At 40.0% G+C, this 26,933-nt stretch overlaps 1 protein-coding gene across 6 annotated transcripts in view; it reads left to right on the top strand.

The window, feature by feature from the left end:
* Nucleotides 1–26,933, top strand: part of unc-13-4A (BAI1 associated protein 3) — a 77,143-nt gene that overhangs the window by 2,774 nt on the left and 47,436 nt on the right. For 2 of the 6 annotated variants that reach the window (XM_089467086.1, XM_089467087.1), the window contains exons 2-3: nucleotides 5,119–5,793; nucleotides 5,965–6,126. The gene's annotated coding sequence lies outside the window, so the exon portion shown is untranslated. Of the gene's footprint in view, nucleotides 1–5,118; nucleotides 5,794–5,964; nucleotides 6,127–23,898; nucleotides 23,954–26,933 lie in introns of all 6 variants that reach the window. The other 4 variants (XM_018007955.2, XM_089467085.1, XM_089467084.1 and 1 more) reach the window with 4 other exon arrangements.

Genomic DNA, 26,933 nt, shown 5'->3' on the forward strand with positions numbered 1-26,933 from the left:
GCGTGTGTGTGTGTGTAATAGACCTGCACGCAAAGCCCGTAACACAGAATTTCAAATTGGAAAATGGAAAAACGTTGCAAACATGCCTAGCCAGCCCAGCTGAGCTGACAGTTGGCCAGCTGAATACCTGGACGAAAGACCGAATACACATGCAATTTGATTAGCTGCAAACATGAGCAGTAATCGAACCGCCTTTCAAGGCCTATTCAGTGAAAGTTTTGTTATAACTGAATGCTTGATTATAGGTAAGAGAGAGATAGAGAGGTGTATATATACAAGCTGAATATATATAGGTAAATTATTTGTTTTTCAGCTTAAGCCATTTTGGCTTTGTAAAGTTTTTGGCTGAATGCTTGTAATTCGTCTGGCTGAGGCAGCTGAAGTGAACCCATCTTGAATCAACTGACAGCTACCATTTGCATACCCTGTACTTTTGGGATGTGGGTAAGTTGAATTAGAGCTGAAATGAATCCTGCTTAAAGCAAAGTACAACTAGGAATTTTTCAGTTTATGGATTGTATTGACACAATTGATATACCATATAGCTATTAGAAATGGCTATACTGAGTTGTACTTACAGAGTATTTGTCTAGCCAAATCTTTCATTTTTTTTTTTTTTTTTTTCGTATCTCTTGCTTTGCTTTGAGACTTTTTTATGGCATTCAATAAGTTAGCTTGCACCGTTGCTTAATTGATTTACGTGACAAAACTTGGCAGACAAAGGCAAAGAAGAAATTGATTAAAAAAAAAAAAAAAGCGAAAAGCGGATTGATTGGAAAAAATTCCCAAAAAGGTTAAATGAAAATGATAAATACAAATAGTCTATAGAAAAGACAAGGAATCTATATTGTTGAATATATTGCAAACGTTGCACAAGTCTCAAGTGAAAGTGGACTAAATAAATGAAAAATATCACGCATACGCCACGTGCGCAGCACAGTTAGCTGCAGTGCTGAGCAGTCAAATAAATTACTCAATTCCCAGAGACCAGGTTGGCCAATGGCTCAGTAAATAAAGCAATAATATGGCCAACGAAAATTCAACTAAAACTTGAACTTTAATTAAACTACGCCACAGACAACAGCAACAACAGCAGCAACAACAACAACAACAGCAGTAACAGCAACAACCATAGCTAAAAACGTAACTCAAGGCAACGTCTTCGTGACCGTAGCTCAGGTGCAAATGCGGTCACACCCTTGAAAGCAGGCCACAGCAAAAGTAACAGCAGACAAATAAACAACAACAACAGCAACAAGGATAGCAACAACAACAACAATAACGAACGTATTAAAGTCATTTCAGCGACCTCAATTTTGGGGCGTGGGCAGAGCCATTCGTATCGAGCCGCTTTATCGCGACTGTCACATTAAAAGTCTGCGCACTAAACTATGCTACACTTTTTTCTCTTACTGTTATTTCGCCTAATTAGTGCTGCCAGCGTGAGCACAAAGGGTGACCATATATGCTAAATGCTAAACGAATTCATTTATATTCATATTATAAACAAATTGCTTCAATTAGACGCCAATCAAGGCAAAATTACAGCTAAGCTATAAAGATCTATAGGCAATGCCACTCGAGTACTTGGAAAACATATAGAAACTATTGAAAATATGTTAGATTTCTATGGCTGTGCGCTTAGCATTTATAGGTCAGTTAAGGCAACTTTTTCTTATTTATAGAGTATAAACAAATTATAAAGCTTTTGCTGGCTGCTGCCCCAAGTGCCACTTTTAGTTTTAGTTCAGTTTTTTATTAAACACTTTTCTTGTGCTTCAACTCAGCTCTGGCTTTGGCCTATGCTAATAACACTTGCAGTCGCTGCTCATTTTGAGTTCACATTTTATTTAAACTTTTTGTTGTTCTTATTGTTGTTTTTGAGTTTAATTTTCACGCGCGCATCGCTGAGCCGTGGCGAAGCGTTTAAACTTTGACCTGGTTTATTTATGTGTGCTCAGGTGTGCTGTGATAATGGCCATAGCCGCAGCCACCCCCACCACCACCACCGCCCTTGTTGTTGTTGTTGTTATTTTTATTTCAGCTTATTTTTTCGCAGCGTTTTTCGCTTTCGCGTGTCTGCGCAACATTGGCATTTGGCTCGGTTTCTACCCAACGTTTTTTTTTCCCGGTTTCAGTCCTGCTGTCCAGATTTGATTAGAGATTGCGTAAACCGAGTCGCAATGAAAGCATAATTAGTAACTGTGATTTGTTTGCCACGAGGTGAAGCCCGAGCTTGGGCAATTGTGATTGCTGTTGTTGTTGTTGTTGTTGTTGTAGATAGCTGACATTCAGTTCGTTTGCTACTTCGCATTTGCATTTCACCCCAGCCCGGCCTGGAGGGCTTATCAGCTTAGATGCCACCCGCTTCAGTTGCAGCCGTAGCATAAAATGCACTTAAGGACAGCCCGTGGAGTGTTCTGGCTGTGCTGGCTGTTGGCTCCTGTCGCAGGCACAAATTAAGTTGGCCCAGCTGCTGGATTATGTTTTTAATGAGGCACCAGGTTCTTGCTAAAGACTCTGATCTCTCTGATTAAGAGAAGGCAACATTTTACACTTAAAGAAAAATGTTTGACTGCTTGAATAGAGAATTTCTCATAATTAAATTCAGTATTTCTATATATTAATTTATTACGAAAATTTGGGCACATCAAATACAGAATTTTATTTATTATAAACTTTTCTTTGAGTGTATGTGTGTGTGGGTGTATCGCTGCTGTCTGTCAGCCAATCAAAGTTGTAAAGTTCACATCATTGACTGGGCTAAGTTGCTAACTGGGCCAACTCAAATTAAGAAAAGATAGCTCCAGCAAAAACTTTTATCATTTTCACAGTTACGTAGCGCTAGTTGAGAACTTCATCCGAGCATTCGTTCAGGCGGTTCAGTTTCAAGTACATTTCTCCTTTGAAATGTCGCCAAAAAGCAACAAAAAACAATAACAACGAGTGGCGCATGTTCAAATACCCTGTATTTCATATGCATATATACATAGATAAGATAGGGTATAATGACACTGGAAATTAAATGTATGAAGAGTTAAATACATTTCTATATAAATTGATCTATACATATCGATATTTTAAACAGATGTGTAGAAACTTAAATAGATAGGCGAACACATATATACAATGAGGTATTTCATAGTCAAGCATGCTTCTACAATATGATATGCGTTCCATTTGTATGTATATATTTTGTGATTCATATCGATAAATATCGATTGATTTGACTATTGGCGTAAGCACAGCTCATATCGTATATATAGCTCGAGTACTCGAAGGGATTTGCTGGAGCGAATAAAATGTCATGGAAAATAGATATGTGCAGGGTATTTCCTAGTCGGACACTCCCCATTAGGGACACTCCCCCTTAGTTGTTTAGTTGCAGTTGCCTGGCAGCCGGGCTACAGGTTTGACAGCTCACTGTCCAGTCAGTTGCACAGTGACAACAATGCCAATACGCACACCCACACACACACGCTCACATAGACACACTCACACACAGTCACGCCCAGGCCGCTGCACGTACACACAATCAATCACAGTTAGTTGGGCGGCTGCTGGAGCGCGACATGTTGACAAGTAATTGGCAGCAAGCGAACATCATGGCATACGCCATACACACATACATACATACATACATAGCACGCCCTCATGCACTATGCAAATATGTGAGATCCAATTCCCTCAGTCTCAATCTTACTCTATGGCTATGCTGCCTATGCTGCTCTGATTGTTGTTGTCTCACGCTCAAAATGCGATAGCGCACAAGCCAATCAAGCGCAAGGAATGACTGCAAAATCTGTGGGCAAACCAAATGCCTTTAATGCCAGGCATGCCTCATTCGCTGTCGCAGCCTCTGCCACTGCCACGGCCTTTGCCTTTGCCGCTGCCGCTGCCGCTGCCAGCTGCTGCTCCCAGCTGAGCGCCGGGTACGTGAAGGCATGAAATTGGGTCACAAGGCAGGCAACAGAAGAAATGCGTAGCAAAAGAAACTCCTAACGGTGCGCGGCTCACATTGTAAATGCAGGCAGCTCGCACACACCTACACATCTACACACAGAATCACACAAAACGGTGTTTCATAAAGCGAACGCTGTAAACAAAACAAAACGACGCGAAAGTCGCGACTCGCGAGCTGCTAGACAGCAACATGTTAGCTGTGGTGGGCGATGTTTTAAGCGAGCGCACGACTCACATGGAACGAGCGCGTGAGAGCCGAAAAGCTCTCCTACTCTCTCTCTCTCTCTCTGGCACAGACACACTTACACGTATGCAAGTTTTACGTTCGAGTTTTTGCGTAGCTGTTGCTGCATAACCTTCATCTTGAACTTCAGGGCCAGGCATATGCTTGTGTGAGTGTGAGTGAGAGCGGGAGCGGGAGCGGGAGAGAGTGAGAGTGAGAGTCGAGTCAACTGCTTTTACAATAAAAACAAATGCAACAGGAGGGTGTTCATTCATGAAAGCTCACACCCATTATAAATGAAGTGTACGTGTGTGTGTGAGAGTGAGAGAGTGTGTGGGAGCGTTAGATAAATGTAACTGTAACGAAAAAGAATGAAATGTGAAGTCGTAGATTAATGGGAATATGCTAAATGAACCAGAAAATTGTAAAAAGAATATTTTGGTGTACAAATAATAATATGAATTATGAAATAAATAAATAATTCATAACCTAATTGAAAACTGAAAATATTTGTATAACAAAATAAAAAAAAAAAAAAAAAAAAAAAAAAAACAAAATATGAGGTAAACAAAAAAAAAAAAGTTATTTATTTATAGATAAAATTAATATAAATTACATTATATAAATATAAAATGCATAATAAATAATTATAAGTTATGCCACAAATTTAATAACTGTAATATATACAAATATTCTATAAACAAAATAAAAGTAATATTAAACAAATAAAATAAAAATAAATAAATATTCGAATATAACCAAATATTTATAATAATTAAACTTAACTTGAATGTTAATTGAAATAAAATTAAAATTTTCATATTAGATATACATAAAATGATTTTGCTCATATTTTATAGGTATTTAATTTCTCTGTAATTTAAAAATATTTACTTAAAGATTTTTATATTTTCAAATCTTCTTTCTAACAGCTAAAAACTCAACTTCTTTGCAAAGCTTGGCACATAGAAAACATCGCCAAATGCGCTTCGACTTTCCAATAGCTCCGCTCACTCTCTCGCGTGCTCGCTCTCTCAGTGTGCCAGGCGCGCTCTCTTTCTCTCTGTGCCTGCTGCTCGGCAGACACACGCACACTGTGGCAGGTTCTTATCAAAGCAACACCGAAAGCTGGAAGCAGACAGGCACACACAGAAGGCAGTCGGGAGTCGCATGTAAGGATAGCACGGGAGCGTCGCAGCGCCACGCACTTTATAAGGTGAAATACGAAACTGGAGCAGTTCAGTTCGCAGTTGGCTGGCGTCGCAGAAGGTTGCAAAAGGTGATAGCAAATGCATAGGCAAATGCAAATGAAAATGAAAGCGGTGCAGTAGCCAAAAAAGAGATAAAGAAGCAGAAATCTATTCGAATCAACAGCTCCACAAAAGTCGGACTGCATAAAGTGAGCAAACGAATGGGAATTGTGTGCGAGAGCAAAAGGAGTGCAAACAAGTGAAAGCTAATTGAAAATAAATTTAATTGCAGCAGCAGCTGTTGAGGCAGTTAAAAGTGTATTCAGTGTTAGCCTGGTTAATTGCTTCAGCTGTTAGCTTGGCCAACAGCGCTGCTTGGGCCATGTGCATTTGCACATAATTGTAAACTGTTGCACGGTCTGTAATTTAAATATTTTTTTATAGCCACAGCCATAAAATAGACGCCAGACACTGGCAACTGTTGCGCACACACACACACACACTCAAACACCCTTTAGCCATGGGTTTTACGATCATTTAGCCATGCCACATTAAATATGCCTTTAAATGTTTTTTATCCTGCTGCAGCTGCCACACTCAAACGAAAGTATAACAAAACGAAAATCATAAAAAACGCCTCGAAAATTGCATTAAAATTCATTTAAAAAAAAACTATAATTTAATCGCGTTAAAAAAAGCAACAACATCAATTGAATTTAAATAAATAAATGGGAATTGCCACATTGACAGGTGAGTCCTTGTTCAAAGCAATTAAGCTGTTAAATGTTATTGGCTTTATTATAAATGCACTTTGCAAACATTTAGATTGTCAATACTTTCAACACTCGTTCACACACTGATGAGAGTATATTGGTTTTGTGTAACGTCTCGTTGTTCTCCTCTTCTGTGCCTAGATTGTAGGGAATCAACAACTGACTTACTTTTCAGCTCTGCTATTGGCTTATGATATATGTATATGCACCTCTGAGGGTAAATATATCATTGGGAAAACGTAGAAACTATAGATGGTTCAGATTGTTCTTCAGGAGACTTACTTCTTGAGATGCCTTCCTTTTTTTTATTCACCGTGAGCGAGCATTGTGCCGTCGGCAGCGTCCGTCCGCAATATTCTGTTTTTTTTTATTTATTTATTTATTTTTTTTTTATTTCTTTTATAGCAATTATTATTATGCACATTTGTCATTAATTATTCAAAGCCCTTTGGGCATTGCGTTAATAGTTTTAATTAATGAAGAGTGCGGCTCACGCTATTTAAAGTTGGTCAATGCTAAATGGCTAGCTGAGCTCGGTTTATATTAATAAATTATTGGAAATATGTGAATTCGTCAATAGTAAGAGTCAAACAGTGGGAATATTATATATCTGGCTGGGCTTCTGGCTCGCTGCGCTGCTCTACATACAGTTCATAAATAGAGTTTTCCACATCGTAGAGCACAGATTTGATTTGAATTTCAGGGTCTTTCAATTATTCATTCAACATTTTGTATTAAGTAAGAGACAATTGGAAATGAATGTATTAACCATAACTTTTTATTTATTTAACGCAGTTGCCTCTTGCTCGTATCGTATTTATTCCATATTCATATTCGCATTGAATATTCATAGTTTTTAGAATATACCATTATTATAAATTTATTCTAAACATGTAAGCACGTCGCATAATACTCGTTTATTGTTTACATATAAGGACATATGCAAATGCTTATATGGAATATGTTAACATTTACAACCAATAGACCATAGATGATAAATAGAATAAAGCTATTTATATGCAGAGGCAAAACTTATCTAGTAGAAGTCGATATATTTAATTACATGTAGAATTACAAAGGTTTACCACGCACAAAAAAGGCTATAGAGATGTGGTTAGTTATATATGTTAGTTGTATATGTAATATTATATATATTGTATATGTTATATATGTTAGTTGTATATGTAATATATAATAATCAGAGCGAAAAGATTACCTTTTCTATCTCTCTAACTGAGGCAAATATATATTTTTTTTTACGTTTATTTTGGGCAAGCTTGACGAGAGATCTGTAGAAACTCGAAGTGATAAATTAAATTTTAGCTATTAAATTGCAATTTATGTGGCTTTCGATTCCTTAAGTTTTCAAAATGTCCAAGATTTATAGCGGTTATAGTTCTATATACAATATAAATACATCAAAATTTTAGCTTCTAGCTTTGCATATAAGAACAAAAGCTGATTGCATTGTACATTTAAAGAAATTAAGTTGTAATATTTTACCCAAATATATATTGTGCCTATAAATTAAAGCACATATATTGTATGTCAATATAATTTCGTTTTTTTTGTATGTTTGTTGTCACAGTTTTATGAAGCAATAACAACAGCACACAGAAAAAAAAAAAAATGAAATCAGGGCGGCATATATTTGTGCAAGTGATGAAAAGCAAACATGAGCGCTGTTTATAAAGGCCCCCAGATACCAGATAGTAAATAAATAATGTTTACTAAAAATATACATAACTACATAGTATATGTATGTAAAATACAATACAACTCATATATAACTTATATATATATACAGCCATGCAATATTTTATTGTGCGCAGTTTTACAGTCATTTCTGTTCTCTCTGTCTCTGAGAAATACGCAGCTGTTGCTCACAGATTGCAGCAACGAGATATGGGAGGGGAGTGGATGTGCTATAGCTATAAAATAATTAATTAAATGGCGAACTATGCAATATGCGACGCTTTGATCTGTCTGGGGTCTGTTGTTTTGTAATTAAATGGGGCAATATTGAAAAAATCCCAAGTTGCTAATCAGAAAAGAAAATACGCAAGACACCTGGCGTATGAGTGATATGGCAACGCGTATACGCCACGTGTCGGCTGCTCACACAAACAACAATTAGTGTGGCACAGCGCAAAGCGAGGCACAAATAATACGATGAGAAAGTAGATAGATAAATAGAAAAAGGAAGAGTAAGAGAGAGGAGCGAGGAGTGAGGCGGGGCTGGAGGGAGGGAAAGGGCAGCTTTGATAAGGACCTTCTGCCAAGGGTGCGGAAGGGTTTTTCCCCAATGACGCGGAGCCGCGCCGCTTTCATGTCAAGTTTGTTAATTAAATGAAGCACTTAACATCGGCGACATATTTTTTGGCTGCACGCCCTCAACCCTTCCCTGCCCCCTCCATAAACCTAAATCCCTCAAACTCCAACCCTCTGAATATTTTGTTTCTGTATTTTTTTTTTTTTTTTTTGCTGCATAATTTGCGCGAGCTTCGCTTTAATGACTGTCCACTCAGAAGAGGAGAGAGGCCGCACTTCAGTGCCCAGCTCGCTGTATTTCTGTATTTTTGTTTGTCTGTTTCAATTATTTTCTCTTTGTGGCATTCTTATCATAATTTTGCTTAGTCCACTGCCTCTTCTGTGCTGCCTTTCCGGGAAAGTCCTCTAAATGGTCCACAAAGCTTCAAAGCCGCAAGGACACTTTCAATTGTCGCCTGTTGTCCTTTGTGACATTTGTCGTCTGCTGTGACAAGTTGTATTTCTAATTTGAGCTAAGATCATAAACAGAAAAAAAGGAAGGGAACGAAAAAAAAAAACATTTATATTGTTTTTGTTGTTTTTGTTGTTTTTTGTTTTGTTGCCAACTTTTCTAGTCATAATTATTTTTATATTTATTTTTATTGCGTTTGTTTGTTGTGGCTGTTGCGGTCAGCTGCAGACACGACAAAAACACACACACAATTGTGTATATGTATACGTGTGTGTGTGTGTGAGATATAGCACTTCAACAACAATGAATACAAGTAGAAATAGTTTTACTGTTAAAACTTTTGCCCTTAGGTGTTAGCTGCCAAATTGTTGTGAGTTGTTCAAAGGCTCGGTGTGTGTGAAAGGAGAGCGTAAAAAGGACATGAAGTGTGGAAAAAAAAAGATTATAGAAAGTGCCGAAAGTTAATTAGGGATATGCGCTGACGTTGCAGGAGCGCTAATTAGAGAATTAGGGAAATTAATAAAAGCAGATTCCAAAATAAGTAAAACAAAAAGAAAGAGGAAAAATTACAAACAAAAGCTAAGCCTAAAGTATGGAAATACATTTTCCACAAGTTCTTAATTAGTTCAAAAGTATATTTCCCTGAATATAAGAGACTTGCATAGACACTAGGTATGTAGAATGTGATGATATAGTGTGAGGGAATGACAAAGGATATCTGGGATATTCTGGGAACGGGAGTTGTCTATCTCAAGTATTTCATCTATGCTGACGAAAATTCCAATGAAAATCAACAAATAATAATCTACTTGGATGATTAACAAAGCTCAATTATGGCCAGCCCAAATAACTTGCGCATGCCACTGGCAACACAAAAGGCCCTCCCTTAGCTCCTCAACTATTTTGGATCTAAGACGCATATATGGTAATGCGATGTCCAGACATTTGGTGGCCATAAGCTCTCCCTCTCTCTCTAGCATAATGAGATGAAATTGAATATGCATTGTCGAGGATATTATTCCGAGTCTGAGTGCTAGCTACGCATACAACAAGTTTTTCATATCAGTTTTTCCTTTTTTCCTTTTGCTTTGGTTTTGTTATTATTGTTGCTATGCATACATCTTTTTGTTGTCCTCCCCCCGCTGCGCTGACCTGTGTCAAATGTCTCTGGCCATGTCCTTGCCCCATGCTGTGCGCCGCTGCAAATATGCTAGTAATGTCCTATTGATGTGGCACATCAAATCTGAATTTCGATATATGTATGTGTGTGTGTGCTTATCAACGCCAGAAGCGCCGAGAAAAGGCTAGCGCAATCGGGAATTTAACAAGCACAAATTTACCAAGAACCAAATGAAATGGGCAATTTACCTTATCAAGTAACGTGCCGCGTGCCACAACAAGGAAAACGAAGGCATGCAAAAAAGTATTCCAAATATGGCGAATATTAAATACTCTTGTTGAAATGTGATACAATGGAGGTGACTTGAAAAGGTCTGAAAAGCTCTGTTTATTTGATGAAAGTTTGTTTGGTTCTTATGGTGTAGAGAATGTTATTGCCTGTTAAGTAAAGAACCTTACCTTTGTTATATATGTTATATACAGAAAAACTTTTTTGTATGTCTTCTCTTATCTTATAAGTACAGGACTTGACCTATATAATTAATTTATTTATTATTATTATTTTTTTTTATATATATATAATTATTAAGTGTAGAACCGTTACATCAAAAATAGAACCATAACAACACAGGGAAGGTAAATTAATAATAGAGCCGAAGCCCATACCAAGCTATGGGGATTTTGGCTTATATAATAGCTTTAACTAAGAATACAAATTTTATTTGAATTTTTCTTGACTTTGAAATCATTTCCATAATGTTTTCAGTACGGCAGTCAAACGATTATTTGGCCACTGAATCTATGACTTAATACAGTCCAAAGTCCCATAATAGTACGAAATTCTAATTATATCAGAACTTTACATTCAACTTGAATTTATTTCCCATGAGAATATGACGAATATTATGTAGAAATATTTAAATCTAATGCAGCACCGTCTTTTTATCATGCCTCATGTATGCAGCTTTAGGTCTAGTCCATATTAACACAGCTGTTAATGCAGATTAAGATGTAATATGTATATTATTCATACATATACAATTCTCTTCCTTTAAGCATTCCGTGACCAAGTTTCCGCATTCCTTTGTATAAGTGTGTCAAGAGACAGCGCAGAGGTAGAAAATAATTCAAGAGCAATGCGCTGTCGTCTACTTTGTCGCTAAGAGCTGAGGGCGAAATAACCTAAAAATGTAAGCAAAGCAAAGCAAAGCGATGCGACGCGACGCGGTGCGACGCTTTACCAAAATTTATGCCATTAGAGAGAAGAGACGGAATGCCAAAGCAAAAGGTAAAACAAGGTGCGCATGAGGGCGGGGCCGGGCCGTAAGAGCTGGAAGGAGAGGCAAAGTGGCAAGTGGAACCAAAAGTGAAAGGTTATGGCAAAAGCAAGAAGCAATTTCAATTATTTTCGTTGCCTGCTTGTATAGAAAATTTTTACGTCTTTCTGATTACGGCAAAACGGCAAACGTTTGCGTTTCACTTCTTTTCGATACCCTGTAGAGGTGACAGGCGCGGAATGGGCAATGACAGCAAATGCAAAAGGCATCTGATGGAAGTAAAAATGAGAAACTATTAAAGGTTGACTAGATAATATGATGATAATATGAATAGAGTTATGAAATAGATATACTATTTAATTTTAGGTAAACTCCGGCTGGATTTCAGCTACCTGCTAGCTGTCAATTGAGTACAGGGTATCCAGCAGTCAAGTAATACTTATCGTTTATTTCTTGTACACTTTATTGCTGTACTTGTTGTTGCGTAATTGTGCGCAAAAACAGGCGACGAAATGGGTTATGTTAGGGCTCTCTGGGGTTTGAGCAGGTCAAACAATTGAAATGCTAAAGGCATTCCATTCTCGTTTCTTTTTTCGTACAGGTTCACGAAGTGCAAATGAGTATATGGGCTTCGAGCAAGCTCCGTCTGTCTGCATTGGAAGCAAGGCTTACTCTTTTACAGGTTGACTGAACATGGACTGTTCACAATTTGTTCTCAAAAATACTCATAGTTATGTGGTTTATTCGTCGGGGTGTAGCAAATCTGAAAATATTGATATTGTAAACTATGAGCGAGTATTACGCAGTCGATTCTTAGGCTGATTTTTCTTTCTTACCATTTCCACTTTGAGCAATAAATGTGAATGTGAGGAAGAACATGACATAAAGGGCGCAGAGCAATTAAAATTCAACAATCTTAGCCGAAAAGAAGAAGAAAAGAAGCAGAGCATATTCTTTCGACCATATCTAAGTAGGTTGACAGCTGCACAGCAAAGAAAATGTCAAGCAGGAGAGCACGAGAGTGCTAGAGCAGGAGAGAAACTGCAAAAGTATCTCCTTTTGCTTAGCTTGACTGAGCAGACAAAGTTCTCACAGAAAACAATAAGCCGAAATGGCGTCTCAAGTGCAGACTGGGCGGTCAAGCCGAAGGGGGAGGTGAAACAGAAGGCGAAGGAGAGGGAGAAGGCATTTGCATGGAAATAAAACATTTTCATTATTTATGAAAGTGCTTAAGCTCGAATCGTATAATGATAGGGAAATATTATGCAAGATATTTTAGTGGCTGCATTTTTGAGCTGGAATTTCTAGTTGCTTCAAATGAAACTATTTCAACGGAAGCAAAAAAAAGAGTAAAAAAAAAAATTAGTTTTACCCCCTTTGGTTAGAGTTTCTAGTTGAAGCAAAAATTTTATTCGTTTTGGCAAAAATGTTGCAATCTATGCAGTTTTTCTTCTCTTCTCTTTTGAATGAGAAATATATTTTTAGAGATTTGTATACTCTATCGTGCAGCATAAAGAGTATATTAGTTCTATACATGATTTTCGCCTTTAAAAGTATTTCATATATCATTGCATAGACAGCTTAACTCCCCTCCTATAAAAGTCTATATCATTCATTGAGTGTGGCATCTTGAGCGAGTATTATGCAGTCTGTGTCACACGACTCCAGCACTCTTGCTTGTTATATGCTCAATAATCCTTTGGGTTTCGTAATAATAGCAAATAAATTGCACAAAATTGATTTGCGAAATCAGCAAAACATTTTCTTCCTGTCCAACTCCAACAGTGAATGCTTTGCTTGCAGCATGCAACATGTTGCATGCAACTTGCAGCTGCTGCTGCTGGTTCTATTTTTAGACCAGAGACGAATACGAATGTCTCGTCGCAGCATCCGTTTCAGCTCTCGGCTCAGCTTACTCGCAGCTCATCGTCTATAAATAGCTCGGAGTTACAAATGTTCCGGGGGGTAGTTGGCTCTGGAGGGGCGACTGGTCTCAAGGTGTGCTCGCCTGGCATCTATAAATAGCAGCCAGCTTTAACTGTAGCCACCATGAAAGCCCCTAAATGCTCCCCAAGCATCGCACAAATTGCGCAGCGCTTATTGTCTTTAACGTATTTATGAACTGCCCGCCTGCATGTGCTGCAAATAGATAAAATACATGATTACACATGTCGAAAAACGGGGGCATGTTAAAATGTGCAGTATGTATGAAAATATCAAAATATTTATTGAGACTTTAGCTAGAAAATAATGAAAAACTATCGCGTATACAACTTTATTTATATAAATAAAATATGATTCTGATGATAATATGATTCTTAATTTTATTATGATTGGTTCTGGCAGAGTTAAGAGCAATTGACACTTTTCCTGTCCAGTCTAGTGTCTGACTAGAAGTTACCCATTTTCATTTTCCATTTCCATGAATATTTCTTGGCATTAATATTCCATTTATATGTGAATGAATACACTTCACTATGATGGTGTTTAGTTTCGTATTGATCTTTATTCTTCTGAGCCTGGGTTTATATACCCAGACTCATGCATAATTTCAACCCTTAAATCTAGTGCGTATATTGCTGAGTGTGTAAGGCTCAACATTGGTCTATTACATATTCTTATCTTATCGCAGAGTTTGTAAGGCTCCGCGTGGGTCTATTAGCTATTCTTATCCTATCGCTGAGGTTGTAAGGCTCAGCGTTCGTCTCTTACATATCTGACTCTGGGGTTGCAAGGGTTGGTGTCCATTTGTCTATTTATAGAGTCCGTACATGTGATCCTTATCTTTTCCCAGCGCACTACTTGCTAGTCGTTGAGTGCGTCGGAGGCATGTATACGATCTTCGTATATTCATATGTTCCCATACTTATCATATTTCTATGTTCATGCATGTGCATGAACAATATGCTCTTCAGATCTGAATATTTTTAGAGTAAATTTTAGCTTTTTTTGGCTTTTATTTGGCTTCTTTTCATCTGGATCACACTTTACTGGATTTTTCGCCGTGTGATATTTATCGGCTTGTCGCGTGATTGATTTATGGGCTGACATATATTATTAATGGCGAACAAGTCAATTGATATGAACCGCCAGCTACTACAGCTGCCCAGAGCTCATTAAATATTGATACCATATGAGGAGGCATACATACAGTTCACTTGCTAACTACATGCGCTGCCCCGCCCCGCCCTGCCCTCCACTCTCTAGTCTCTCTCTCACTCTCTCAGCGTTGCTCTAGCTTTGCCTAATTGTGTCCCTCTTGGGGATGTCAGCGCGTCTGGCACGCTCTGGTTAACATTTGTGGGTTAAATCTCATGCACTTGGGACTCAGATCGAGGCTCATTAGTTGCCGGCGGCGGCAGCAGCAGCAGCAGCAGCAGCAGCAGCAGCAGCAGCAGCAGCTGTTAAAGTTCTGCGTCAGCGGAAGCAAAGACAAAGTGCAAATTTCCCTTTTGTCGTGCGTGTGGGAGAGAGTGCGTGCGTATGTGTGTGTGTGTGTGTGTGTGTGTGTGTATGTGTGTGTTTGCCTTCTAAGTTACTTAAAGGCGCCCTACAGGCACATTCCATACGATGCGCTTGCCAAAAACTTTGCCCGCCCATACGCATATGTCTATATGTATGTATATGTCTATATGTATCTGTGAGTTGCCCTTAGCTAAACTTTGTAGCCTTGTTCATATACCCTGTACACATATTGCAGGTGGGTATATAAGGAGAATGAAATATATACTCTGCTCTACTCTAATGATATGCTAGGCAAGTTGATCTCTGCTTTGCTCGATCTTTACTATATGAGGTTACAGGTTATATGCTTTACAGGTCATCTGGCAGTCGATCAAGTGTAGGGTTCTAGCTATGCTGCCTCTACACATCTCAGGTGCGTTCCAGCCAAGCAGAGCAGACTGTTTTATAGCTCAATCATAATTTTTCACACAGTTAATGTGCAAATGCGACGCTTGGGCAGCTCGCTTTGGCAAGACGGGCAGACAGAGGGGCAGACAGAGGGGCAGACAGAGGGGCAGACAGACGGGCAGATGGGCAAGCATTCAGCAGGAGAAGGCTTGGAGGCTGGCTTGTAGGTGCTTCACTTGACGCACACCCACTCAAAGCAACAACAGCAGACGCACACACACACACAGACACACACACATGAGAGTGTGTAAAAAGTGCTTCAAGTGTTAAATGAGATAAAGCAAACACAGTGCTGGCGGTAGCAAAAGGTGGTAGGCAATACAGCCACACACACATGCTCCTCTCAGCTGTCTGTCTACTCTCTCCCTCTTCCTCTGTTGTCCACCTCTCTCGCCAGCCGCACATAATAATTATTAAAAATAATGCACGCCAGCTCTTCAGGCATTCCGACGGCAGCAACAAATATTATTGCATACTTTTGGGCTTTGCGTTAGTTGGCAACTTGCGGGGCGCTGTTAGCCCTAATTTATTGTTATACTGACATTTTGATTGCGCTTTTCAGCAGCTGCTACGTCTCATGCTTCTTCTTCTTCTTCTCTCGTATTTCTCTTCACATTTGGAGCATCTGCATATATTTATGCGCATCCTTTTCAAGTTTGCTTCATCAAAATGTTGCCAAACTTAATTGAGTTTGGCCACAAGTGCGCGCTGCGTGTGCAAAACTAATGCAGAAGCTCATGGAAAACTGTGGAAAATTCCCGTTAAATTTGTAGCTACTATCAAATATGGAATTCATTCAATTCCAATCTGCTATATTAGCAAAATTTGAATATGCCTGAGATGCAGCTTGAAGCCAGCTTCAGAAAGTGTAGAAGAATATGTTGTTAGACTCCCACTTGATATAGCCATGCCTATCGTGTGGCTATATTTGGATAATTGTGTGAACTAAGTATTCATGATTCAGATCTTTAGTCATATGATATCTTTGCCAGAGCCCCTAATGAGTATTTGAGTTGAAGCCAATCGAGGCAGGTAAAGCGTGACCTATTATTGTAATTTTTGGTCAGCTGTTACGTCAACTACATGGCCCACTCAATAATAATAATGTTGGCGCTTTATCTGCTCTCTGATCAGATAATATCTGTTGTGTAATATTTACAGTTTTTGTTGGGCAAATAATTCGAACTTTCATGCGACATTCGAGACTGTTCACCAACTATAGTCAATATTTGCATACAATATGTATATATATAATATGTCTATATCTATATATATATTATGTATCCCCATATATATGTATGGCTGACTAAGTCTGTCTGACTTATTGAATATGGCAAAACGACGGCGCTTAAATGAAAATTGAAAACGATGCAGGGCTGCTTATTAGTTTAAATTGTAAACAGGAAGTGCTGCGGCAACGGATATAAGGCCACAAAGCAGATGGAGCAGCTGCAGGCGACGAGGGCGCAGAGGGGCGTGGCTGAATAGAGCAGCGTCACAAGACGCCGGCAAAGACGAAGGCAAAAGGCAAAGGCAAAGACACAAGGAACGGACGACAAGGCAGCTTTTAGTTGCGCAGCGGCTGTCAGCGACAGCGACGCAAAACTTTTAAGCAGGCAACGGAGACGGAAGCGTCACGACGCGACTGTTGCCTGTCTTGCTGCTCTGGGCGATGGTGCAAAGAGGGAGTATAGGTGGGTGGGTATGTAAAGAATGTTTGGAATATGGATAATAACTCATGATTTCCATAGGTTTCCATTGAAAGAATGCCCTCAATAAGAGATGAGACATATATACAGTTTGAGAGTCTTGTATATACAGTTTGAGTGCCAAAAGAACTTTCACTACAGGGCATCACGCAGTCGTTCAGACTCTGCGACAGTTAGCTGCGCAGCTTTTACTTATTTTGCCTGAGGTTTGGGCCAAGGTTGCTTGTTTGGCTTTGAGGTATGGGCGGCACGGGCTGGGCTGGGCGTGGGCCTGGGCGTGGCACGCTTGTTGCAACTGTCAAGCGTTTAGTTAACTCTTGACGCTGCTTGTGCCTGTCATTGCCAGGCAGGCAGTCCGCCAAGTCAGGACAAGTCAGGCCAACTCAGCCAGTTAAAGTTGAGTCCTTTAAAGGACAATCTGAGTGATAAGTTTGGAATTTGGCAGCAGCAGCCGTTGGCAGCCGTTGGCAGTTGCCATTTTCCTGCGCCCTGCTGCCTTTTGTTTCGAACTTGTTCAGTCTTTTGCCTGCATTTTGCATGAGGGCCGAGCATTGTGTGTAGCGCACTTGAGCACACTCAGACACACACACGCACACACACATGCACATGCTTGTTATCAGCTGAAGCCCCAGGCGTACGCTGCGTATGCGCAATGCTCAATCTCTGAAGGAAACCAAGACGAGCATAAACAAGCAAAAATTAATTATAAAATTCTTAAGCACATTACGCACCAATGCAAATCGCTTAATTATATTAGCAAACATCAAATGGCTGGCTCGAAGCAGTCATTCATTCCATTCATCCATTGCTCACACCAAGCGCAGTCTGTCTCCGTCCGTCTGTCCGTCCGTCTGTTTGCCTGCGCTGTTACCTGTCTTGTTTACTTGAAGTTTTTTTTCGGCTAAGAAGAAATTCTTGATTTCATTGTTGGCAGCTGTGCTTCAATTTCTGGCTCCTGCCAACTGGCGTACACTGGGCGAAAGAAGAAGCGAACGTGACTGAAGCTCTCTAAGAGCAGCCAGAGCTGCGATTGCGAAGGTGAAAGCAAACGTAAGCAAATTTGCTTTTCATTCAAAGAACAATGCGCAAATCTGAAGGAGCTGCTCCTTTATTTCTCTCAGTGCACATTTTGGCGCTTTACAAAATTGATTTGGCTGCTGCTGCCACAAAAACTTCAGTCTCCTGCCTCCTCGAGCTGCGCTGCTTTCAGCACGACTGGTAATTGCTGTTGTTATTGCATGAACATTAGCAGCGAGCTCGGGCTGGGGCGTATCGATCACGCTTATGCAGCTACACGCACTGCCACGCCCACTTTTGCCGCAGTACCTTTATGGCCGACCCACGGCAGCTGTGTGTGTGTGTGCGTGTGTACGTGATTTATTCGTGCTGGCGTGGACATCCTGTCCCAGTCCCTATCCCTGGCCGAGCAGGACTCTGGCGCTTGATGTCTATTGCTTCATTTTTATTTTCATTTCAAAAAAGATAACGAAAACATTTCTGAGGCAGTGAGCAGAAGAGGAAGCACATAAAATGTTGCTTTTGTCTGTTGACAAACAATGCGCATAATGCATGAGCCAGCAGTACATGCCCTACACAACCCCGCCCCACACCGCCCCGCCCCGCCTCCTGCTGTGCTGTGCAGGCACCTACGCCTCCTGCACTTTGTGCGCATTTGAATGTCAGCTTTTCCTGGCACAATGAGCAAAGTTTTCAAGAGTATGTATACATATGTGTGTGTGTGTGTGTGCGGGTGTGTGTGAGCACTCGTACATGCTGCTGAATAATGGACAGCTTATTTGGGCATTAAGCTCCTCTCAATAACAACGAACAACAACGACAACTTTGATTGGAAAACTCAGCTGGCTCCCTGTTTAGAGGGGACGATGCTGGTCAGCATCATCATCATCGTCATCTCATTTTGCTATCATAACATTTCGTTCCTCTTTGCATTTCGCTTTCATTTTGCAAATCAATTATCAAACAATGCCTGAACAAATAAAAATTACATCAAATATGCAAAAAGTGCTCGCAAGCGCTGTGGACAATGTGCGACTAAATGATATCCCATAAATGGAAAAAGTGGACAGAGGAATGGGAAGATTTAATGTGAGAATAACTAATTGGATTAGATAGGGAAGAGATTTGGGGGTAGAGATTAGTATACAGATCCAAATTAATACTTATAAGCAAGATTGCGCTCGCTGGATGTTGAGTCGAGCTTATATTGGAAATAAGAAAATATCGATATATCGAATATCATATATCTATATTTGAAAATTCTTTAATAAAAAAATTCCATGGGAAGAGTCAGTACATTATACCAATTCTAAATAAACACATAGATGACAGTCTGATCTAGTCTGGATTGCTCGACTAGTTGAGACCTCGACTCTTCTCTCAAACTGATTTCCATTTAAAGCTGCAGAAGTTTCCAATGCAAACTCTCCCATAAGTTTATAATAGGAGGGATTGGGAAGCTAAATCATCTTCTCCTCTTCAATGCTCAACTAGACCTTCTTGTAAGCATTCATGCAGTAATTCAGCAAAATTAAAGTAAATTCAAGTATAGAGAAACATCATAAAACTCGAGCTTACCTTATCAGCTGTCATTTAAGCAGACAGGAAGTATTTCTGGGGCTACTCCGACACTCATTGCTTATGCGCTCTGCGGCAAGTCACGCACAACTGTTGCGATAACAGAGCTAAGCGAGGGGCCAACAACTTTGCATGCAACTGACTCGAGGCGGACAAGTTTTGTAGGCCAAGTTTTAGTTTTTCTGATAGCGCGAAAACATAAAAAAAGAATTTAGCCGACAAAGCAGTAAAAGACAAAAGCAGCTTTGAAAATAGCAGCAAAAAATAGCTAGGAAAATGGAAATGAGAACGGAAATGTAGGCAACTGTTGAAGATGCCGAAAGTTGACTGATGTTTGACGGAAATTGCACAACATATGTATGGCAGCTGTATATAGAGGTATAGCTAATAAATATGTTGATGAAACCGAACAAACAGCAGAACATATCGATTGATAGATCGCTGACATTTTGGGATATTCTATTTGACTTGCCATAGGCGAGGTGAGAAAAATGTGAGAGGGAGACAAAGAGAGAGAGAGAGTGTGTGTGCATTGCCCGATTTCTGAATATACCCTGTAATAACTGAATACGAGTATTATGGCCTTAACAATATTCGCTACTATGGCCTCTTTCATGATTCGATTCCTTGATCTTGGTCTTAACAGACATTTATAAGATTTATTTTCAAGTTGCTTGAGTAAAAAACATTTTAGATTCAGCTTTGATTTTTGGATTTCTTATAAATATAACACATCTCCCACATGGATTAGGATGACGAACTTTACCTTCTCTCAAGTCCAGTTCTGCTGACAGTTAAATTCACTTTTCATTCGGTTTCTATTGCTGCTCTATAGGATAACTCTTGGCTGCTCAATTTCTTTGGCTGTCATTCTTATTTGCCTAGCATTCAGCTAATGTCCTGTCGCGCTGCTGTTGCCTCTAACGTTTTTGATAGACTGTGTGCCTCTCTGTCTGTCTGTCCGTCTGTCTGGCTGCCTGTCTATTTCCCTGTCTGTCTTTATCTGTCTGGGCGGCCATTTTGTGAGCATCGTTGCTGTTGCTGTTGTTGTTGTGGCACAACTCTAATTGAATTGCTCGCTATGTAAACGCCAGCTCTATGGCCTGGGCCCGCGTCTCTTCTGGGCGAGGCGGGTCGGGTCGAGCTGAGGTGGGTTCTGCTTGGCGCTTCCTCAGGCACAGCGCCCATAATCGAATTAGATAAGTTAATAACTTGATAAAAAGTTACAGCTTCTTGTTGTTGCCGGTGTTGTCTGTTGTCTGTTGTTGTTGTCGTTGGTGTTGTTGCTGGTTTGTTGTCGTTACCGTTTGGTTCTCCATTGTTTGGCTCTTGTCGCTGTCAATAAACGCCAAATGAAGTTGCCAGCTTGACATGCAAAAAATGCGCAACAAAATCAGTGTGACAATAACAACAACAACAATAACAACAACAACAACAGCAGCAAAAACCAAAATAGAAATACAAATAAATTGTAAAAAATATAAAAAACAGCAGCCATTGAAAACGACAGTTGAAACAAACATAAAATTTGCAAGCATTAATATACCCTTTACACATAGGGTATATTAGTTGCGTGCCCTGCTTTGAGCTGTTGTCTAATCTAAGCCAAAATCTCGCAGTTGACAGACAACAACAACAACTATGATTTATTGGCCTAAGTACAAGTAAACTTGGCCAATATATTGTATCAGTTCTTGGTCAACTAGGGGACAGGTCATAGGGCATTGGCTGGTCGGCCTGACTCGTGCATTGTGTTCCTATGCTGCTGCTGCAGATAAAGACATCAAGTTTGGCTTACTAATGAGCCTACGGGCGCTGCCATAAATATGAATATAAGCGTAAACATTTTCATTTAAAATTTATGAAAACCTTGACGCTAAAGGACATAAAACTTTGCTGCCCAAGGATACAAACACACACACACACACGCACAGTTGACATAAATGTGAGAGCAAACAAAAAACAGTCGGCATAAGGCATAAAATAAAAGCGAGCCAGGCAGGGCGGCTAAGAAATCTGAAACAACAAATGCCAAATGCGACTCTGATACGAATATTTGTGCTAATAATTTCCCATATTATTGGACTCGCTATGGCAGGGGCGTGGCATAAATTACGATGCCCTAGCGAGGCGGGGGCTGGGAGAGCGTAAGGAAAAAATGGGCAGGAAATACGGCAGAGTATAGGAAAATATGTGAACATTAAGTATACGCCGCATTGGGCAGCCGTATAGTGCTATCGATTTCCTTTGGACCCAACAGCATATGGCTTTAAGCGAGATCCGCATTTAGGGCTATATTTTGCCCTTTTTTGTTAACAGTTAAAGGCGTCCTGCTCTGGCCAGCCAAGGTAAACTCGTGCTGGACGCTAATCAGTTCAACGCACAGCTGACCCACTTAGTCAACGGGCTGGGCTGGGTTGGGCTGGACTGGCGAACGGTGGTGGGTCAGGTAATGCAAAGGGGCGTGGCATGTAAACAACAAGCGAACAGCTGGCATAAAAGTGAAAACCTTTTAGCAGCGCTGATGGTTACGCGGCTGAGTTGCCTCAAAGAGGGCTTGTGGTTGGGTGTGTTGTTGTGGCCCTGTTGATACCCTGTACCCTGTTTAGCCGTAATGCAGAGGAGTAGGCAAGCCGAGGAGGTAAACTGTAGAGGCAACACTAAGTAGAATATCTAATCCAACTTGGAGTATTTCAGAATTTCAAGAGATTTAGTTCAATTATTCCAGGGTATTTCTTAGTCAGCCACATGAGCTGCTGGTCGCTGGCGTTGCTATTGCGTATGCAAACCACAATAGCCGTCAAGGCGAGCCAACAGACCACGTAAGCAGACGTGGCCGTTGACAGTTTTCGCCCGCTTCGCCCTGGCCCGAAGGCGGCGGCGCGGCACACAGCAATTTAATGGGTTTATTATCGCAATAACAGCAGGGACAACTACTTCAGAAGGGGGGCGAGCGTGGCCCAGAACGGGGGGCGACGCTCAGCACAAAAGTAAACATATTTGCCGGCTGTGCGATAAATTAAACAGCCAAAGGAGCCGCCATCCATCCACGTCCCATCCACGTCCCAGGCTCGTCGCTGACAATAATGATGTGTGCATAAGTGGCAAGTGGCATGTGGCAAGTGGCAAGTGGCTTGGCTTGGCTTGCACCCAACTGTGGCGACGCACAGAATCCAATATGAGCGCACCTCTGCCGCAAGTGGGCGTGGCCCTTCGACAATATGAGGCATTAAGCGCGCTTAACGTGAGATTAAATTGTTAACATCGATAGGCCGAGGCCGAGGCCGAGGCAGCTGCACGAATTGTGGGGGAACCAAACAAAAGTGGAGCAATACCTGAAGGATTTACAAAAAAAAGAATTTGTCTTCTATTTGGCAGTAATAGGCTTAAGCAACGCTAAGTAAAGGCGAGTACAGGGTATATGCTGGAAAGTGTAGAGCTAGAAAGCCAAGTTAAACCTCTTAGTTACTTTTCATCTAGCCTATGGATTTTCCACTTCGATGGCTTTTCTGAGTCTTGTAGCCTTATATAAAGACTAGAGAATGTCAAAAAAATTTCTATAATTCCCAAGTTTCATTTTATTTTCTCGCTCAATTTCATTTGCTATCAAATTTCGTTTTGATTTATGAAAAATCAATTGATTTCTCCACGATTTCAGCTGCACAGTTCCCCCTTTAGAGCTCTACTAACTCGCTAGGCTTATACCATAGATATATATGAATTTACAGCTACTTTTTGGTCGTTTGGTCAAACAAAAGCCAAATATTGCCCATACGCCGCGTTGGCTGCGCGCAGTAAATAGAAACGTCCAAGTTTTTAATAAACACGCAACGCGCCTAAAGTTTCTTTTATTTACTTTTATTTTTATTTTCCTGTTGCCCTACACACACACACACACACAGACACAAGTTGGCTAACACTGCCAAAGAAATATTTATATGATTACTTAGACAAAAACAAGTTTTTTTTTTCTTTTTTTGGAAAATGGCTAAACAAAGAGGCCGGGCAGCCATATTTTGGGCGCTGGCACACATGTGTTATATGAAGTGTGATATGTATGTATGTGTGTGTGTGTGTGTGTTGTAAAAATTGGCCATGTCGCGCTGCTTTATTAAATTAGTTGGCGCACTCAACGCGAAGCGCAGCTGAAACGGATGTCTGGCATATACAAACTTTTTCAATTTCCTGCCAAGACTCTGTATGTGGGTGTGTGTGTGTATGCTACGTGTCTAGCTACGTGTGTGTGTGTGTGTGTTTGGCATTTTTAGTGGCTGTCAAGCAGCGTTCATGATGGCATCAACTAGCGCCTCGCTGCCATTATTTTTTCAGGTCAACATATAAGTAGCTGCCGTCGCTTAACTTGGCTAAATCAAAGCTTAGCCGCTCTCACACACTCTCCCTCTCTCTCTCTGCAGGTCGTGCTGCCTAGGAATTGGCCAATATATAGTCGCCCCTAAGCTGTTCGTTCAGGTATACACACAGCTACACAGCTCATTGCATACACATATTTTATCTCATTTATTTCTGGTAATTTACTTTGATTCATCGATTTTGTAACAAATACGTGGCTATCTATGTGCACATGTGTGTGTGTGTGTGAGTGTGTGTGCTGAGGTGTATTTTGTTTGGAAATAACATTTTATTGGATATTTTCGCTTTGGCCGCCGTCCCGCCCACCAAATGCATCAATTCACGTTGTCTGTGTCGAGAACTGATTGAGTTATTGAGCTGCTCGCTCTTTGTGTTGTTGTTGTTGTTGTTTGTTTTGTTAGACATAATAAAAATACATAATAACAGCACATAATAATAATAATAACAAGAGAAAGCTGTTATCCTTTGGATATAACGCAGATTTAATGCTCTCACAGTGCTTAGAAATGTATATGAAGTATAATTTCTACAGAAGTTGATTCTTTTTGAATAAATATAATAAATGTTTTAGTTAATATTAGCAAAGAGCTGACCATATTAACAAGCGCCTATATAAGAAGATAATGCATTCATATTTCAAATATTTGAGTATAAATTGTTTTGATATCTAGAGATCTAGTCATGCAAAATTCCCTAAAGCAGACGAGAACGTAATTGAATTTCTAATATTGTTTAGATATTGTCTCTAAGCAGAACTATAATTCATTTAGATATTTTGGTCCACATATCTACTTTATACTATCTACCTATATCATTCCATAACATTCCATAATAACAGTTTAACAGACAGTTAAGCACTTCTATATTAGCTCAGCTCTGCATATTTTATAGCCTCTCTGAAAGGTAACCAAGTGTCTCATCAAATTGATTTACCCGCTCTCAGGCGCATAGAAACATAACTCTCAGCCAACAACAAAGCTTTTGTTGATATAACTACAGAGATATACGTACGTATCCATGTTAAGTTATTTAGCACAGAAATTGGTTTAGTTGTAGACTGAAGGGATTTAATGTGATTTGCACGTATTAATCATACGCCAGGTTGCACTTGAAACATCGCAACGAGCGACGGCTGCGAGACGCTGCGGACAGTTATGATAATAATCAATTGGGATAGGTGAGAGGCAGCAGCAGCAGAGAGCGAGAGAGAGAGAGAGAGAGAGAGAGAGAGAGAGAGAGCTTGACGCATATTTGACAGACTATGCCACAAAATTAAATGAAATTTCAATAAAACTGAAGAGAGACTTTCAGTGGTAAGCGGAGTGAAAGTGGGGAGAGAGAGAGAAAGAGAGAGAGAGAGAGAGAGAGAGAGAGAGATAACAATTGAAATTGAAATGCTGTAAAACTCAAGAATTCGTTCAGTTGATTGAATCAATGACCAAATATCAGCAGCAATAGCTATTAAGGGGAGCAAACAAAGACAGGGAAAGGACATGAAAGGGACACTCGAGGCCACAAAAAAACAATAGCAGAGAGAATGGTGAGAACGACGAGCAGATACCCTATATGCTAAAGGTAGATTCTTTTAATTTAACAATAATTAAGTGAGTTTGAATGAGAGAGTAGAGATTTTGTATAGGAAATATATAGAGTTTACTATATATGCTATTCCCTTTCTTGTTTATTTCTATATACATAAATACCTGATAACCTCTGTGAGTCACTGCTCTTCTCTTCTTTATTCTGAAAACTTTTCCTTTATGTTGTCTTCTTCTACCTGTTACACACGTCGAATTGTCACATACATATATACCATCTCTCCTTCCATTCGGCATAGCAATCTAACAGCAACTCGACTCGACAGCCAACGCTCAGGACGTTTTCGTTGACAAATTTTGTGTAGGCGGCAGCTTCAATTTATCCAACGTTGGGCTGTGGTTCCACCTGACTGAGGCACAGGCAAATGTCCCACGGCACAGCAGTCTGTATGTGTGTGTGTGTGTGTGCGTGTATATATTTATGGCATACATGTGTATTTCGGCATAGGTTGGCAGCTCTGTTTATTGTTTGCAATTTGTTTTTAGCTGCACAAAACAGAACTTTATTTTTATGCCTCTGTGTGCGTGTGTGTGCCTTGTAGCCAACATCTAAAAATGGCCAAGACGTGTTTGGCTATTTATAGACGTCGTCACCTTGCGCCCGCCATATGCCAACTATAGCACTAAAACCAAACTCTAATAACAACAACGGGCATAGGCTGAGGTGGAAAACTCGTATTGACATTTAAGCTGCCACAAATTGCTTTTCTTTCGCGCCCTGTCACGCCCCCACGCCCCTACGCCCCAACCTCTGCATTGCTTCCATCTCTGTTCTTCTTTATTTATTTCAGTTTTTTTCTTTTTTCAGCTCGCATTCGTCTGCGGCTTATCGTGCGCATTTCCATAACATAAAACGAAATTTTCAAATTATAACAAATTGAATTTTCACATATGCAAAAAGGTGACAGCAGGCATTCGCCAGGATAACATTAAATAAGAGCAGGGTGTGCTCGACTAGGAGATATCCTGCAGCCTCAGCTGAAACTTTATGTTTTGCTCTTGGCGCTTTAGCTCCTTAATGGCATACAAATCAGGCCACGCCTACTTCTGTTAGTTACATATGTTTTCCTTAAACTAATATGCCCTCGAATCACATTTGCAATGGGTATAAGCTGGCTTGAGTGCTTAAAATATTCGTGAGTTGCTTAAGAGCTCTTTTTAAAGTAGCTTAAATCAGCTTTTTCAGGATTAATATTTATTCATTCATTATTCATACATATTTGCATAAGGTATTGATACTCATTCACAACATAAAAGGGGTATATTGGGAGCAGCAGTTACTGCAGACTTTGTTTCTAGATTCAGCAATAAATAAAATGATATATTCAAGAGCTTTTCGATTATCTCCGCCAGAGATAGACTTTGAATTTAAATGGAGCGTTTAGTATTTAATACGAACGAGTATTGTGCAGCTGGTCATGCCCCACGGCAACATTCTTACTTGTTTTACCTAGACTCGGCTGACTTATGATTTTCATATT

This window comes from Drosophila arizonae, chromosome 4 (genome assembly GCF_054131065.1).
Source record: "Drosophila arizonae isolate 15081-1271.41 chromosome 4, UAZ_ARI_1.0, whole genome shotgun sequence".
NCBI classification, from domain to species: Eukaryota; Metazoa; Arthropoda; class Insecta; order Diptera; family Drosophilidae; genus Drosophila; species Drosophila arizonae.